Here is a 15,149-nt window from a genome sequence, read left to right on the forward strand (position 1 = left end):
ACAATATAACAAATTTGGGCTTCTTTTAAACTGTAACTTAACAAAAAACTGAATTTATCCTTGGTCATTTGGTCATCACTCCTCAAGGAAAAAAAATCCCGTAAGAATGTGGGTGACGTTCTACTCTTACAAAAATTATTTTCTTTTTTTAAAAAATTTCTTCTATTGTCCTCTCTACACAGAGTATTTTATATACTTTTAAGCTATGTTTTGTGTTTCATTTAGCTGTTTTTGTTTTTGTTATTGTTTTATGTGTAGTATAGATGAGATTGTAGTTTTTTTTTTTTTTTTTGGTCTGTTTTGGGTAAAGATGAAAATAATGGGTCCTATCTGATCTTCTCCACTAACTCCTACCTTACAGAATACATGCATCTCTGCAGTTCCTTTAGGGTTACGTTACTAGGTATTTTATGTTAGCACTCATGTTCACCTGGTTTCATGTCTTGAGATGGTTGGTGAGTCCTGTTCTCTATGACTTCATTTTTTCACATTGGTTCTGAGGTCTAGTTTCTTGATTTGATCTGTTTTCCCTCCTTCTGCAGGCCAGTGTCTCATTTTATATATATATATATTATATATGTATAACTAACATAATATATATTATATATTAATATATATTAAATCTACTATATAATATATATATTACATATATATATATGTAACTTTAATGGCAGTATCTTCTCCTTATCCATGGTAAGGAGAACTATAATGACTCTCCCAGCTCAAGCACAGAGAGGATTTACAGGCATTTACAGGGGCTACTGGTAGAACACATTCACATCTTTGTCATGCTAACACTCTTGAATTTTCATGACATGATTTTTCTAACTTTATAAATGGTTCAGTAATCAACCTAAAGGTAATCTCTGATTACTTGGTTCCTATTTTCAGAAGCAAACAGTCAAGTATGGAATTAATAAGCATAAATATAAATAATAGGAAATTCAGTGAAATATATCTAGTGATTGATTCATTTATAATTTTTATAACACAAATGGATTACTTTTAATAGAGAATGAATTTAGGGGCAAAGAGTGATAGATATGCGTGCTAGCAAAATAAGTAAAGTGTTATTCTATCAATGAGTAAAATGGTTGAACAGAAAATAAGCAATAAAGAAGTGTAGGTTACTTTTTGAAGTGTGTGGAGGAAAAAGTGGGGAAAAGATTGAAGAGAGAAGCTAATTAAACTAAATTACATTTACTTTTAAGTGACAATATTAATAAACCAAGAATTTTTTGTAGGAAAAAGTTCCTGGATTTTAAACCCATGTTTTCCAATGCCTAGCTGTGTGACTCTCAGCTTGTTACATAACCACTGCTTAATTGTTTTTAGAGTGGGAAGAATAATATCCCCTCTCGGGTTGTTGTGAAGAATACTTGAGATAAAGTAAGTAAAATATTTGACACAGTTAATGACTCTAGTATGAACACAGGGGTAGATGGAATATCAAGGAAGTTAATGAAGATGATGAAGATGAAGTATTTTGGCCTTTACACTTTCACAGCCTACAAGATTCACTTAATATGACATAAAGTTTAGTTCTGTTTTTTATCCCTGTTTGTTGACACCCCTTCTTAACCTACTCCATTTCCACTGACCTATGGGAGGTTCCTTGAACATAACAAGACCATTTTATGTCAATACATCTTTAGTAGGTCTCAATATCTATTTCTTAGATGAACAAATAATCTAATAAAATATGTTAGATAATCTATACCTGAGATACTCTGTCTGTGCCTGAATATTTTGGGGTTTTTTGTTTATATTATCTAAAATTAAGTTTTTCACTAATTCCCTATAGTGCCTCAATTGTTCTAATTGTATTTTCTTGTTGTTCTTATAAGTCCCCCAAATAAAAATCTTCTCACTCTTTGTTACAGAAAGAATACTTGGTCCCCACAGGTCAACACGCATTTTATTCAGCATCTGGCCCTGAAAAAAGCATATTAGTTTATTTTTAAGTTATTGAAATTCTATTCAGACCAATTTGGACCACAGAAAATAATGTTACATTATACAACTGATGAAGGGGATGATAAACCTAACACCAGGGAGGGTGGTGTTGCCGCTGTGACTCAATATTAACCAGAAATGGGGACTTGAATTCTGTCATGACCTCAGCATTCAGACATCATTCTCTTGACTAACAGAGAAGCTTTCTTCTCATGGAGTGATAGGATTTCCAACAGGTTCAGAAGTTGATATTTTAAAACTTTTGCCTCCTATTTGGCAAAAAAATCAAGGAAAAGATGATGTAATCAGTCATACCCAGTGTCACTATCATGTAAGAACAGAGGGTTATTCAGGACTCATATGGTTAGAGCTGGGAAGAAAGCGATTGTCAGAATATGGGAAAAATGAGGGATAAATTGGGCAGGTGTGTGTTGACCAGAAAACAAATAACATCCATTACAACAACAGACATATATGCATGCATTATTTCCTCTAATGTTAGCCCATGAAATTATTGATAGAAAGTATATTAGTTAACCAAGGGGGAAAGGGCGGGGGTGGGATGAATTGGGAGATTGGGATTGACATATATACACTACTGGTACTATGTATAAAATAAAACTAATGAGAACCTACTGTATAGCACAGGGAACTCTTCTCAATGCTCTGTGGCGACCTAAATGGGAAGGAAATTCCAAAAAGAGGGGCTATATGTATATATATAGCTGTTTCACTTTGTTGTACAGTAGAAACTAACATAGTATTGTAAAGCCACTATACTCCAATAAAAATTTTTTTAAAAAATAAAAAATAAAAAACTAGGATTAAGCAAACATGTAGGAAATTATATGCAATGCCATTGGTGTATATGTGCTGATGCATGGATTGAGTTCATTTGAAACAATGACTATAATGATGATGCAATTCTAATAGTATCTAGTAGTTAGTTGTGCCTACTTGTATATGCTAACATTCTCTCTCACAGAGCTTATCTTTGCTCTCATATCAAACACGCACATATACACATTCACTAAGAATAACACTATCTTTTCAAAAATCCTGTGTTCTCTATTGCAGCTAGTTACCTAGGGTATTTATTTGGGCCCTCAGTATCTATAGTTACATCTTAAACTCAAGAAAAAGCAACCACATTAACCACTGCATGCAATAAATGCAAGTTTAATCTAAGTTTGTTAAAGTCAGTCTTACTAGGTATAGTAAGATAAAACCTTTTTGATTTTGTCAAGCAAGAATTTAAAACATGTATATATATATACTCATATTACACAATGTTTTTAATATTTCGCTTTAGATATTTCAGTAGTTGGAGAGTTTTCATAGTACATTTGCACTTCTTTCCTCTGCTTCCAATTATGAGCTCTAGATTGTTTCTTTCAGGGAATGAAAAATCCTTCCCAGCACTTTGCTTTTTGCCCCTCTGTTTTATGACACATCCCATCTTGCTAAAAGACCAAATCCGTATTTAAATATGATAAAATTAAATACTAATTTGATAAAATATATTTATCAGGGAAAGAAAGTGATAGCCTTTATTTGAATTCAAATTGATGGAGACAATTCAAGTTTTATCTGGCATAAGAGAACAGAGTTTGCAAATAATAAGTTGGAGGAGAATCTCCAAAGCATACTGGTGTGTGCCAACTTAAATAATTAGTGAAATCACTATTTGTGTGCTACATATATGGTATTTTTTACTCTGCACATTACTGTTGCAGAGATCAAATCCAGAAAGCTTTTCTTCCAGGGACTTTCAGATCCACCGTCTTGATTGAGCTACAGGGAAATTTTACCTTCAGTTGAGAGTCAGAAGTGATGTTGGTAAAAGTGAATCATTATCTTTGAGGAAAAAACAAAATTAACAATCTCCTCATGGAAAAGTCAGACTTACTAATAAGCACAAAACACTAGTCAGAGCAAATTTTTTTTCTATTTTTAATCATAGGATGTGGCATAATCTTGTTATAAGTCCACAGTGTTTTATCTTTGCTTGGGTCCACTCAGGATGGGAGGGATCAGTAATGAGGTAACTCTGGGGAACTAGACACACTGTACTATGACTTACCTAGACTTTCTTGGGGGAACAAAGAGTGTGCAGCATTTCCAACTAAGCAAAACTGGAGGTTTTATGGAGCTCTACAAGGTAACCAAGATGGACCAGATATCTATCAAGTCCTGCCTGCAATATCTCCTTGCAGCTGGATCATATCAAGAATGTTTTCAAGCTGGAAACACAGCTGCCAGCTATCAAATTAATTTCAGTATTTCTTCAGTTTAAAGAAATCGGTTTTTTCATAATTCTTGTGACTTGACAGAAATAAGTATGAAACATTCTTTTTATACCAGCCTGTCCCTTTTAATCATTAGTTACATGGATTTTAAAATATTATAGTTTTTTCTATTTTTCCCACTTATTTCTTTACTTACATGTTGTATATACCCCCCTACTTGCAGTTTACAAAGTTTTATTAAAATACTTAATCACACAAACACATCTCCTTCCTGCATTTGCCTTAATAACTTGGTCTTTTTAGCCAGGACATGGACTGTTTTTCAGAACGTTATTTGGAAATAACTCAGAAAAAAAAAGATAAAGATTAAAAATATTTTTGTGCCTCCTATATTTACACCATACATATAATTTTAGCACTCTTTTCTTCCATGACAACTTATGACATGAGCCAATCAATACTAGACTCATCACCTCTTCGCTGTCTACTAAGAACTTTAGAACAACTGTACCACACAATTGTGTATTGATCGATAAATAAATGGCAGATAGTTTGACTGGCAGTTTCCTCATTCTGTAAAGATTATAAAATGGACCCAAAGAATCTATAGGACCATACCTCACTGGAGAGTAGACAGCTAACCCTCTATGGGATACAAACAGAAAGTAGAACAGCAAGACCTAAGATTTCCCTTCCTCAATAATTATATCCATTATAATTTGTAATAGGTAGGATCTTATTTAAATATTAGAAGGATGATATTGGTAACATTGGTTTGAGGAAACCAATACTGAGGAAAGTACGACACAAAAAAAGAACTAAGCAAAATCCTAGGACTAACTCCTGTAACAGCTGGTTCTGAGTTAGGAGAAATGGCGTACACTTTAGACACCCCAAACTGAAAGTGGTATCCAAAAAAATAGACAAGAAAATTTTGACACATTGAGATTTAGGGATAAAAGTTCACGTGAAGAGAATGTAATAAGCCTTCTAGTTTCCAAACACTGCTGCACACCCTCTGCCCCCTAGGTAACATATGGGTGGCTTCCAATACCAAAGAATGGAGTGTGTATGCATAATTCCTATAACTTTCTTAAAGAGATTTTCTCTATGGCAAGGAGGTGGTCGGTATTTATTTATAGGATAGGCGAGTAGTTTTGTTTACTTACAGCATCTTTTAGGAAGATAGAGATACAAATTAAATAACTTGAGAGATGACTGCTCTTTTCTGAAAATCATAACAGACTGTTTCCTAGAGTAGAAATTTTGACTTGGTGGAGATGGGCATGCATTCTCTTCTCTTATGAGAGCTACACTAAGATGATTTCCAAATAGTTGTCAGAAATTCAGTAGTAAATGCCCATATTTGGGAAACTTAAAGACAGAGTCATGTGCCTTGGTTTCACATGTGAGAATGCAACAGCCTCAAAGCTCATGTGTAGATTGTATCATTAACAGATTTTAAATACTCATTACTTACTGTTATAGTTCTTTTATCCTTATTGCAGAATCACTCATCACTTGAGGTTCTCAATCAGGGGTTGGCAAAATACAGCTCACATGTCCAATCCAGCTTCCTACCTGTTTTTGTATATAAAGTACATGAACAAAGAATGTTTTTACATTTTTAAATGGTTAAAAAGAATCAAAAAAAGAATAATCTATTTCCATGTTCATAAAGTTTTATTACAACACAGATATGATCACTCTTTTATGTATTGTCCATGACTGCTCTCATACTTCAGTGGAAAATCTGAGTAATTGAGACAATTTTGCCTCTTGGCCTGCAAAGCCCAAAATACTTGGTGAAAAAGTCTGCTGAGGTCTGTCCTAGATTTTGAACTATTATTCTGTGGCAGAATGTAAACTTTGACATTCCTTGAATTTCATGTAATTTACATCAATAAAATATAACCATGTTCTCTTTTGAATATCAAGTCTTATGGATAGTGAGGTAATATCTCTTGACTTATAGAAAAGTTCTGACTCTTTCTTTAGAAAAAATGCTGGCTAGCTTGCCCCAATTTTTGGAAATGCTGTCATACCTACCATTCAGAATTCAAAAACAAATTACAAAATTCTACTTGAACATTTATGTCAGGTATTCATTTCCATATTTGGAATGCCAATGACTAGGGATATTAATCTCAGGACTTCAAAATTACTTCAGTTAAGACTGAATCCTTGTGAGTGTGTGAGTGTGTATGTGTAAGTTTTTCTTCAAAGTTTAATAACTTTGTACAATTCTAAGATGAAAGAGGAAACAAAATAGTTTCAAAATTGTTTTATGGTAAAATTTGTAAGAAGAATTAAGTGGTAAGGTCACATTAAAATTGTATAACTTATTAATAATAATTAAAGGCTACTCTTAGTTTGCCAGCCTGAACAAAAACTATATGTATCAAAATATACTCAAAAAACATTATCTTAAGTGAAAAAAGGTAAGTTGAGTAAGACTGGTGTATTAATCATCTTTCCCCACATTATGCTTCAATAACAAACAGCCTTAAATCTCAGTGTCACTGCAACAACAAAGTTTATTTCTCATTCATGTCACACATCAGCTGCAGGCCACTTGGCATTCTGCGGAACATGTCCTCTATCCTGAGACCCTGGCTGAAGAAGCAGCCCTTACCTTGATTTATGACTGAGTAAGAACAGAATCATGCAATGTCATTTAAGGTTTCAGCTTGGAGATCGCAGGTCATATAGTCAAGCCTGACTTCAGTGGGCTAGGAAAGTGCAGGGCATCATTGCAAGTTACATGGAGAGTGAAGTGGATGCATAATTCCCTGAAAGGAAACACAGGGGATCATTAGGAATAATCATACAATCTTCCACAATAAATACTGTAGACCATTTAAGACAAACAAAACCAAATATCTTATATCTAGTTATATATGTATTTAGTAAAAAATATAAAAGTGTTGAATACAATATAATCAACTTCAATTTTGGCTGGGAAGTAAGGGATTGGACTAGAGAAGGGCAACAAAGTAAATGTAGTTTTAATAATCATCTAAAACAAATATCTAGTTAAGTTTTATTATTTGTGGCAAGACTTCAAGGGCATTTGTTATATTTTTCTCAAGTTTTAATATTAATAAATAATATAGTGAGAAAATATGACTATGGAAAAAACAAAATCAATTAATATTTTCTTTTAGTTGTACATAGTCTCCTACTAAACCAATTACTGTATTTACCAATTTCACTTCTATATTTTTTCAAATTAAAAAAACATAATTTGCACTATGTAAAAAATAATTTATATTACTCCATAATTAAGACCAACTAAATGCTGTGTGGGGAAACTTAAAATCTTCTAGAATAAAATTACTTGCCTGAATAGAAGGGTCTCTGACGGCTTTATCTTACCATTTTGTCTGAGAGTAGCTTAAAATTTCCAAGAATTAAATGAAAAGAAAATGTTTAATAGAAGGTATTGTTTGTGATTAGTGTGGAGGATTTCACCACTTTTACTTTGTATTCTCTTTCCATATGATTTTATCCACTATGCCATTTCTCTTAACTGGCCATAAAGAGAGCTTGAGTGGACTTTTCCATATTACCTTGAAATATGTGTAAATAAAGTAGTGATGTCCTACCTATGCTGAGTATGCATTTTTTTCTAATAGACAATTTAAAATTAATGATAAAAACTTGAAGGTTATTATCAGCCATACTATCAGCTGAATATTTAAAATATGCTGTACATTCTATAATCATCTTTCAAAGCAGTGTATTGTTCAAAGTTCCTTGAGAAAACTGATTATTCTAGGAGCAAGAATAAATATGTTTTTCAAGATCTTGGAAGGAAATTATTCCTTCAGTGACTAAGTCTGGAAAGGGCAGTACGTGGCACTCTCTTCTGCAAAACATTAAATTTCGGCTTCACGAGGTAGCTTAACAATAGGTGCCAGTGTGAATGGGGGCTGGACTGTAAAGGCAGAAATTCCTTATACAGGGCCAGAGTTTTACTCAATTTTGCACCAGCCATTACATTTCCAAATCCTAAAGCTTTCATATGTGGTTTTAAAACTAATGGGGATTAAGAGGTTTTGTTTTTACTGCTGTCAACTGGTATATCAGATTTTTTACTCCTAATCCATCCCATGGGGAAATTAACTACTCTATTTCCCTTTATAAGAGCTGGTCTCTCAGGAAGACCTGATCCACGACTTCCACGACACAGCCTGAGGGAATCTAGGCCCAGTCTTACCTCTTCCAACATTTCACTCACGCCTGCCACCTATGCCTTATTTCACTCAGACTCAATCCCTTTTGACCCTATTTGAGCTTGACCTCGAGTTTTTGCATTTGTTCTTGCTCTCTCCTTTGCCATTGTACTGGCACTCATCATAACAAGTGGCATTTTAAAGGCACACAGTACAGTATAAATATTTGGGGAATGAATGTATAGATGACTCTTCACCTGAGTTTACTACTCTCTCAATCAATGATGAGAAAACTGTTCAGTGCATGATTACAGATCCTTATTTCACCTATAACTAAATCTTGTTTGGAAATTAGATTGTTTGAGTATTGTCTAATTTCAGATTGTTTTCAGTGTTCTAAACATTTTATAAATAAATCATCTTAAGGTTTTTAAAAGCATCAATCAATAAACTATACAAATTTAAGAAAATCATTGCCTTTCTGAAACAAATATTTAGGAGAAGATTTCCAAAGAATAATTTCCAAAGTTGTCTTATGTTTGATTTATATGTAACGTGCAGGATTTTTACCTGTACTCAGCAGAAGGATAAGGAAAAGTACATCTATTCCATCTTCCTTGAATGAAAGTACCCACATACTGAGTTTTGAGGCTGTGCATGGAATAGTTTTCTTTCTGTATGAAAGAGTTCCTTTTGAAACATAACAAAAATTTAATTTGATCACATTTTAAGATTTGTTTTCCTACTTATTTTGGCACAGGATTAAAATTATATTTAGAAATTTTATCTATGTATTCCTGCATTGGACAACTGAAACTAAAGTCTGCAGTTTATATGCAGTATTGTCTTAAGAGAGGCCTCTTTGGAACATGAATACTTTCCTTCCAGATTTTATAATAAGAGTTTCATTTGTAACATTTCAGCTTAAAAACAATAGAAAACCTTCTCAAAACCCTAACCCTAATATTTTGTAAACTCTGAATTTATTGCATGTTTCTGAAGTTTTGTGGATAACTTATTTAGCAGAGGCATATAGCAGAGTAATTTTTGAAGCATAGAAGCTATATCAAGGAACATTATAATATACATAACCAATATCTTCTTAATTTAAAAGAAATAAGAAATTTAAGAGCAAGTTGTGCTGAGAAACGTAAATTTGCCTAGAGTCTTAGGAATAAAAAATTAAATGACCATCCTAAAATTATTCTTTAGGCTATATTCCCAACTAATTATGTGGTTGATAAAGTGGTTCATTATAAAAATAAAATATATAGTATGTCATTCAGAGTTACTAAATATTCACTGGAATCTAATTCAATAAACAAGAAAATGAAATTAGGAAAATAATTTTCAATGAGAGAGGGTGTGAATGCATGCATAATTAGATGATATATTGATAAATCAAATATGTGCTTCTCCATAATGAATGGCAAACTGCCTCCAATTACTTTGTGTATTATGTTGTCAAAATTTTCGTAATTAGTATGGTGTAAATTACTGTTTTTCTGCTATGTCAGAATGGTTTTCTGAAAAATAAAGCATTCACTAATCAGCTTTTTTCTTTCATTGTTCACCAGTCAATTTGAGTAAATAATCACCACTCATTTGATATTTAGTAAAAACTAAACAAATGTGTTGTTGTTTTATACACTATAACTTTAAAAATATCAGTACAAAAGGAAAATATACCTCTAAACAGTTTGTCTATGTTTCCACTGATTAGTTCTGAACTTTGGTGGCATCTATTGGGTAGAACATGTGCTATTAACTACATAATAAATTTTACTCTAGCTTACATAAACACCTCATTTTGCTTGAAAGAGCACATTTTTATTTTTCATTGTTTCCTAAATGTATTTTGCCTTGATAAATAATTTAATGACATAAATAATCCTAAAACATAGAAATATTATCTATATATAATATAGACTACCTAATTATGTTTAAAAACCAAAAATATACCTAGGACTTATTTCAAAATGAGCATGTCTAAGAATTGTGTTGTGAAAAATGAAATGAGTTGCTAAAATAATTAATCATAGTAAAAGAATTAACCTTATTACTTTAAAATTAATGAAAAATTTTAGATTTAGCTATTTCTTATTTTCATATACAAAGAACCTTGATGAAAAATAATATTCTATACCATTTTATATAACAATGTGTTATTATTACCTTGGCCAAAAGTTATAGAATACAGGAATCTAGTAATATTAATCCATTATTGTATAGAGGACATTAGTATCAAGAACCATAGGAATACATAGAAATTTGAAAAAACCTTCACAAATATATAATAAAACAAAGAAATATGTATGGTAAATTACAGAAATAATTATTTCTTTATAAATTATTGGAATATTATAAACTTTAGCTATAGTTATTAATATTGAAAAATGAGTATTTGAGAGTGGAACACGAGATTAATGTTGAAATCCTCTTCTATAGAGCAGTTCACTATTGCCTTTAATTAATTTAAAAAATACTGTCTATATTTTTTAGCATAAGCAAAGCCAATGGAAAAACATAGCCCTGAATTTCAATGGAAAGTCTTTTTAAAGAGTTGAACAGGGTTCTCCAAAAATTCATGTCCACCTGGATTATCAAATATGACCTTATTTGGAAACAGGACATTGCCGTTAAGTTAATATGAGCTCATATTGGATTAGGGTATGACTGGTGTCCTTACAGGAAGACCATGTAAAGACCATGTGAAGGTTATCCCTGCTAAAGAGTCTTCCATCTTACTTGTTATGGGCTGAATTGTGTTCTCCCAAAATTCATATGTTGAAGTCCTAACTTTCAGTATCTTATAATGTGACTATATTTGTGGATAGGGTCTTTAAAGAGGTAGTTAAGTTAAAATGTGGTTGTATATGTCAGTCCCAATCCAATATTACTGGTGTCTTCATAAGAGGAGATTAGTACACAGACATTGCACAGAGGGAAGACCACTTGAAGACACAAGAAGAGTAGCATCTACAAGCCAAGAAGAGAGGCCTCAGAAGAAACCAACCTTTCTAATACCTTAATCTTGAAATTTTAGCTTCCAGAATTGTTAGAAAATAAACTTATTTTATGTAAGCCACTGGGTATGCAGTATTTTGTTATGGCAACCTCACCATAAATATTTATTTCTGTATGGAATCCTCAATTCCTATTTTATTCAATGGGATTTAACCCATTACTACCATTATTTACTTTGATGCTTAAATTGTACCCATTTAGCCAGGGAGGTTCCCCTTTAAAGGAGTTTTTCTGCATTTTGACATAATGAGACTGTTCTTTGAACTTTCTTTTTCTTTCCAACAAACTTTTTTTTTCTTTCCGACACAACAAGATATTCCAGATTCATTTCTACTGCAGTCCTGGAATTAGACGTTTCTACAAGGAATAATGGTTGAGTTTAGCAGAGGATGGTAAGTAGAAATATAGATTTGAATGTTCAGTATAATCATTGGTTCTAGGAGTTCTCAGTAGGCATAGCCAGGGAATTTAAGCACATTACACATATAACATAATCATAATTATAATCATAATTATTTCTAAATCTATTTGTTTATGTATGTTAAAAAGTGAATTTGTATAGAATGGAAGGGAAGAGGAGGACATACAGGAAAGGAATATGGTACAGGAAGAGGAGGAGAGAAGGTGAAATAGAAATGAGAGAACAACTGCTTGAATATTTTAATTTGTATTATATTAAAGAGAAATAAGCCTCATGGAGATGACAGGCACATGTCTGAGTATTTTCTATTCTCGTGTTACAAAATAAGAAAAGTGGCCTGGATAATGCTCGATTTAAATTCTGATGTGGCCATATAAGAGATGTGCTGGCTCCCTCCTGCTGCAAACACCAGCAGATTCCACTGTTCCCCACCCCATTATTAACACCTTGTTCCCAGTTTAGATCTAATAAGTGGGAAGTCTCTAGTTTTTCTATGATTTTATTATGTAATCCAAGGAAGGCTTTTTTCTGGGATAGTAAAAGGTTTATTTTACTTTTCTAAACTTTATTGAGGAATAATTAAAGGCCAATAAACTGCACCCATTTAAGTCGTACAATTCATTGAGTTTGACAGATATATTAACTCTTGAAATCACTGTAAAACTCGTGACAAACTCACAACCTCCAAAACAAACCCTATGTCTTTCCTTTTCCTTCTATTTTCTGTGTGCTCTAACTACTTGAACTATCTATCAATACAACTATGCCTAGGCTGTCCTGTCCTTTGTACATTCAGGGTTTCTGTATGTTCCTGATAACAAAGGCTCAGTATCATTCCTAATTGAAACCAGCAACTGCAGTACCTTCAACAGTATTACTGAAGGATATACCCTGTGTTTATTAGAAATATGTTATTACTACCTTGACAGAAATAAGAAGACATAAGCCTTTATTTCTTCATAAAAATCTGGGATATACTTTTTCTCTAGAGCAGAGATTATATGTGCATGGGAACGTGCACCCCCACACACACACAGATACGTGTACACACACACGTTCACTCACATAAACACATAAACATTATAGGGAATTTACTGTAAAAATGTGCAGAGCTGGTTCATCATTCATTACATTGATTTAATTCACTAGAAATTGTAGTTATTCAAAACTCTATTCCTCATTTTACCTCTAAAATTATAATTTCCTTTCCAAGAATAATTAAATTGCATTTGCAATGTCTAATGAGAAAAGCCATGAGGGCCTAGATTCAGGGTATGTAAGAAAAAAAATCAATGATTTATCTACATTCCTGAAGACAAAGAATGCAACAGCTTTTTTTCCTATTTATGGCCAGCATCTACTTTATAATCTAGATCAAATAACCTATTTACCCGTTGGACTATAAATTTTTAAAATTTCTGCTTTGAGGAACAGGCCCTGCAGAGGCTAAAGCAGCTTAAATGGCATAGGCTCCTCTCTGCCAATTTCTAAGGAATCAGTGAGAGCTATCCTTCTTAAGCCTGATGTCTCTGACACTTACCTGTTCTAATAATCATTAAACGAGTGTTTACTGGGGGCCTACTCTGTTAAAGAAATGATAAGAATAATAAAATATTAATACTGATCCCAAAGTGATCACAGTTTAATAGAGAGAATTGAAAATACAGTCCTTAGATTCATGTGAAGATACCAATACGCGGAAGTAAACAATGCTAAATGCTGAAGGAAAAACAAGTAATATTAAAAACTTAGACATGTCCATGGGGAACTTTTCATAGTCTGTGTTTTTTATTTATCATGCTTTTTGTTGCCGCTGTTCCCTGTCTCTGTGTTCAGGTCTCCCATTAGATTAACTACTTTTCTTTATTCTATTTTTTCCTTCTCTTGCTTGGCACTTACACTGTGGTAGAGAGAGCTGTTGGTTTTGTGATAACTGTTCTTCTCCTCCTTAGTAATGTACCCTCTGATTTTTAGAAGGGTAAATAGTCACCCAAAGACCATGACAAGGCAGGTCTGTTGTTGCTGAGTCATTTGACTAAAGTCTTGCCAGAGTGAAGCCAAAGCATCTTGCATCAGCTTCATTAAAAGACAACTGGCAAATATCCTATGCCCCCATCCCTTTTTTTTCCCCTTTTCTAATTCTTGCTGGATGTAATACTGGTGGATATTTGGGACTAGAACCAACACCTTAAACCATGAGGTGAACTGGGAATGCTGGATAGCAGGTGGTGGCAAAAAAGGAAACTAGCTCCCTGGGGAAGCCGTAGAGCAGAGCCATCCCAACAGCCTGAACTGTCTAACTGTGGGCTTCCACGTGAGAAAAATAAATATTGCCCTTGTTTAAGCCATTGCAGTTTTGAATTTCTTTTACTCTCAGCCAAACTTAATCATGCTAATACACTTCTAAGCCTATTATCCTCTCAAGGCAAGTACCTCATCAAAATTTTACTTTCTTCTACCCCTCCATACTGTCCACATTTTGCTTCTAGATTAGTATAAAAATGTATTCTCTTAAATGCTTATTTGTACAAAAATGAGTTCATTAATTTATTTGCTTCAGATTGCCTTTTGTATTTGTTTTCTTCCTTTTGGATTCGTTTATTCATGCTCAATGGAATACATTTTCCAGAGTCTTTCAGGGATAGTCTGCTGTAGATATATTTGCTAAATATATTACTTAGAATTTTATTAACCATTCAAATTGTGCAGTGCAAAACAACTGTCTGACAATGGAATTTATAAAATCAAAATTTTTCTTCAATACTTTTTTAGAAGATGCTCTCTGTTCTTTAAACCCAAATACTGATGATACTAATTCTAAAGTCAACCTTATTCTTACTGCTCTGTAGGTAATTTATGTCTTTACTCTGCTAGCTTTTAGGATTTTCTCCCTGTCTTTAAAAAAATTATCAGAATGTTTTGAAATGTGTAGTTTTACCTTTAACGTAATTGGTGCTCAATGGGGTCTTTTAATCTCATGATCCCATCTTCTTTCATTGTGTGAAACTCTCAGCTTTCATGTCTTCAATAACTGCATCACTCTCTTTACCTTTATTTTCCAAAACTCTGCCAGAGAGAAGTTAGCACCTCTGTAACTATTCTTCACCTCTCTTTCCTTTTCCTATTTACTTTCCATTTTATCCCAGTGTGTTGTGTTCCGGGAAAATTCTCCCCTCTAATTTTTCACATCATTAATTTTTGTTCAGCTCTATGCATTCTACTACTTAACCCAACTATTGATATTTTAAAACTTCAGTAATTATATTTTTCATAAGATCTTCAATAAATTCTTCTCTTAAGTGCCAATTCTTTTCTTTG

At 33.0% G+C, this 15,149-nt stretch overlaps 1 long non-coding RNA gene across 2 annotated transcripts in view; it reads right to left on the minus strand.

Moving 5' to 3' along the window:
- The window catches only part of LOC307184503, an 86,421-nt gene that overhangs the window by 56,820 nt on the left and 14,452 nt on the right, over positions 1-15,149 (minus strand). Inside the window, exons 4-7 of one of the 2 annotated variants that reach the window (XR_013827731.1) lie at positions 14,770-14,897; positions 8,954-9,073; positions 6,841-6,997; positions 5,686-5,786 (exon numbers count right to left, since the gene is read on the minus strand). This is a non-coding gene — a long non-coding RNA (uncharacterized lncRNA). The remainder of the gene's footprint in view (positions 1-5,685; positions 5,787-6,840; positions 6,998-8,953; positions 9,074-14,769; positions 14,898-15,149) is intronic. The other variant, XR_013827730.1, reaches the window with a different exon arrangement.

The sequence above is a fragment of the Stenella coeruleoalba genome, assembly GCF_951394435.1.
Source record: "Stenella coeruleoalba genome assembly, chromosome: 3".
In the NCBI taxonomy this organism is placed as follows: domain Eukaryota; kingdom Metazoa; phylum Chordata; class Mammalia; order Artiodactyla; family Delphinidae; genus Stenella; species Stenella coeruleoalba.